Genomic DNA, 3,860 nt, shown 5'->3' on the forward strand with positions numbered 1-3,860 from the left:
TTGAAAATATTGTGTCCTTGGAACACATTCATCTGAAATGCGTCTTGGCAGACGGAATATAAAATACACTTTTTCAAAAAAATTAGAATTTTTACGGAACAGGCAGGAATACAAGAAAAAACTGTGTAGAAAGATTGTTTTGTAGCAAAAGATATAATGAAATAATTTGTACGAAACCTTTTAAGATTTTCAAAAATATAAATAGCTATGCCCGTCTTTATCACATGTAATCTTTTAATTAATTAGGCTGGTAGAAACGAAAACCAAAGAGTCACCGCGACATTTTAGGAAAATTGAATATTTGAAGGCTACTTTTTTGCTCTGTCTCCTCCCTCCCTCAAAAGTTTGGAGTAGAAATTGGGAAGGCGTAGACTTCACCGCTGCTGCAAGTTTGGTACATGGTTTAATGGAACAACTTCCTCACTTTGAACATCTAAACATGCATCATCATCATCATCATCATCGTCATCGTCTCTCTCAAACTAATCTCTTGTTCAACGTTTTCCGTAAAAACAAGTCCTTCAGTTCTTCATGCTTCACTTCTGTAAACATTAACCTTAACCCACCTCCAACTCAATCCAATCCGCCAGTTAGAAGATTCGACAGAAAAGATAAGCTAAGATGGTTTTCCGGAAAACTAAGGCATTGTGCCGAACATCGATTAATTGACGAGGGTAAATCCATTCACAAGCAGATTATCGAAACTGGGATTGACTTGGATTCGCATTTGTGGGTGTCGCTCATTAATTTCTATGCCAAATGCGGCTGCTTGACTCTCGCCCGCCAGGTGTTTGATGAAATGCCTCACAGAGATGTTGTCTCTTGGACGGCTCTTCTTAGTGGCTTTGTCGCCGCCGACGGCTCTGCTATTGAAGCTCTTCGCTTCTTCTGCCGGATGCTTCAAGAAGCTGTTGCTCCCAATGAGTTCACGTTGGCCACTGTTTTGAAAGGTTGTTGTTTGTGTTTGGATCTAAAGTTTGGTAAGCAGCTACATGGCGTCGTTGTTAAATCCGGGTTCTTTTCTGACGCCCATGTCGGGTCTGCTCTCGTTGACCTTTATTCTAAATGTGGTGACTTGGAATATGCACAAAAGGTGTGCCTTTTCTTGCCGAAACAAAATGCAGTTTCATGGAACTCATTGCTCAACGGTTTTGCTTTGGCGGGTGATATTCAAAGGGTTCTCAAGTTACTTTCCAGAATGAAAGAAACTGAAATGGAGTTTAATAAGTACACATTATGCACGGTTCTTAAAGCATGCGCAACCTCTGGTAACCTAAAAGCAGGACAGATCGTTCACAGTATGGCAATTGTAACTGGATGTGAAAATGACGAGTTCTTGAGTTGCAGCCTTGTTGACATGTACTCCAAATGTGGGCTCGCAGATGATGCATTAAAACTGTTTTGGGAGTTAAAATCACCCGACACTGTAACTTGGAGTGCTATGATATGTTGCCTTGAGCAGCAAGGAAGAGAAGAAATGGCAGCCGAGCTATTTTCCGTGATGATGTCATCTGGGCTAAAACCGAACGAGTTCACCTTTACAAGTATTATAAGTGCGGCTAAAGAATTAGGTGACTTACGTTACTCTCAGTGTCTACACGCCTGTGTTCACAAATATGGTTTTGCAAGTGAAACTTTAGTCAATAATGCATTAATCACAATGTACATAAAGAATGAATCTTTTGATGATGGTTACAAAGTCTTTAACACTATGAGTCATAAAGATGTAGTTTCATGGAATGCTCTTTTAGCAGGCTTCCATGACAACAAAACTAGTGACGGGTCAAGAATCTTCCAGAAGATTCTAGAAAGTGGTTTTAAACCTAACATGTTTACGTATATAAGTACTCTACGTTCGTGTACTAGCTCTTTAAACAGTGAAGTGGGGAAGCAATTGCATGGTAGAATAATTAAAGAAAATCTTGATATCGATTGTTATGTGGGGACTGCTTTGATTGACATGTATGTCAAGTCAAAATGTGTAAATGAAGCTGAAAATATCATTAATAAGTTAAAAGAAATAGATCTTTTCACTTGGACAACGATTATTTCCGGTTGTGCACAAACCGATCAAGGTGAGAAATCCATTTTTTACTTCAAACAAATGCAGAAAGACGGTGTTAAACCAAATGAGTTCACTCTTGCTGGCTGTTTAAGAGGATGTTCCGTTATTACAAGCCTTAAAAGTGGTAAACAACTGCATTCTTTTGTGATTAAAGATGGTCACGTTAATGATCCGTTTGTTGCAAGTGCACTTATAGATATGTATGGAAAATGTGGCTGCATTAACGATGCTGAAACAATCTTTGAATCAATCGACTCAAGCGATACGGTTTTGTGGAACACGATTATTAATCAATACTCACAACACGACAAAGGCGAGAAGGCTATTGAACTTTTTGAGGATATGTTGACTAAAAATGTCTTACCCGATGAAATCACTTTCATTGGCTTACTTTCAGCTTGTAGCCATTTGGGGTTGACTGAATCGGGGGAAAAATACTTTGACTTCATGACTGATGTTTATAACATTCATCCAACAATCGAGCATTATGCGTGCATGGTTGATATTTATGGTAAAGAAGGAAAGTTTGATAAAGTTGAAAGCTTTATTAGTCAAATGAAGTTGACTCCCAATAACTTGATTTGGGAAACTGTTCTTGGAGCTTGTATGGTTTATAAAAATGTGGAATTTGGTCAGCGTGTTGCAGAGAAACTTTTTGAAATTGAACCGGAAGTTGACTCGAATTATATCATGTTATCTAATATTTATGCAGCCAATGGGATGTGGGTTGATGTGGCGCGAGTTAGAGCGTTAATGTCGAGTCGAGGCGTTAAAAAGGAACCCGGGTCCAGTTGGGTCGAAGTTGATGGTCAAACCCATGTCTTCTTGTCTCAAGATTCTTCTCATATGAGGATTCTTGACATTCATCAAAAATTGAAAGAATTGGAGGAAAAGGTCTTGAAAGTAGGATATGTTCCGAATACGGGTTGCGTGCTTCATAATGTGTCTGACATCGAAAAACGTGAAATTCTTTCACATCATAGTGAAAGATTGGCGCTTTCTTTTTCGCTTATTAGTAATGAGTTGAATAAAAAGGTTACAATATTTAAGAATCTTAGAATATGTGGAGACTGTCATGAATATATGAAGCGTGTTTCAACGGTTATAAATAAGGATGTTATTATACGTGATGCCAAACGGTTCCATCATTTTAAAGACGGTTCTTGCTCGTGTCAAGATTATTGGTGAACACGAAGCTTTGCTTATTTGGACTATGTGACGGGTGAGTAAAATCATACCATTTGATTAACTTTGGTTTGAATTATGTAACACCCTAAATTTATAAGTTTGGTTTCAGTTTACAAAGTTGGAGTAACCAACTTTTGTTAAGGATGTGGAGGAGACAACGGGTGCTGTCGAGGGACAGTTTCTGGGCCCTGTTTCAGCCGTGGTTGGGTTTCGGAAGGTGCAAGAAGCAGCGAGCAGCATGGTGGTGTTGAAGAACATGGCAAGGGTTATTGTTATGCACAGGCATTTGGCTGCAGGCCATCTTCAAGATCCATTAAACATTAAAGGGTACTCTGATACATATAAGTTGTTTATATCAATTTTTTTTTTTTGGTTTGGTTATTTCTCAGTTTCAATATGATAGTGTCATATATATATTTTTTCTAATCTATTGTGTTATCATATATATTTTTTTTTCAATATGATAGTGCCATATAAATTTTTTTTCCTTTTGTTAAAAATTTACTGACTTGAAATATTATTAAATAGAATATAAATCTAGATTTTTAATGTAACTTCTACCGATCTAAAATATTATTTTTTATGTTTTTAATATTATTAGAATCAT

General features: G+C 37.4%; 1 pseudogene across 1 annotated transcript; it reads left to right on the forward strand.

The window, feature by feature from the left end:
• The first annotated feature begins 439 nt into the window (after positions 1-439).
• LOC143552935 (putative pentatricopeptide repeat-containing protein At3g23330 pseudogene) lies at positions 440-3,617 on the forward strand (annotated as a pseudogene). Its single transcript, XR_013138732.1, has 2 exons — positions 440-3,287; positions 3,363-3,617. The product of XR_013138732.1 is annotated as a putative pentatricopeptide repeat-containing protein At3g23330 pseudogene (transcript).
• The last annotated feature ends 243 nt before the right edge of the window (positions 3,618-3,860 follow it).

The sequence above is a fragment of the Bidens hawaiensis genome, unplaced genomic scaffold, assembly GCF_021521415.1.
Source record: "Bidens hawaiensis isolate Kalapana, Puna unplaced genomic scaffold, B.hawaiensis_p1.1 tig00017051_1, whole genome shotgun sequence".
NCBI classification, from domain to species: Eukaryota; Viridiplantae; Streptophyta; class Magnoliopsida; order Asterales; family Asteraceae; genus Bidens; species Bidens hawaiensis.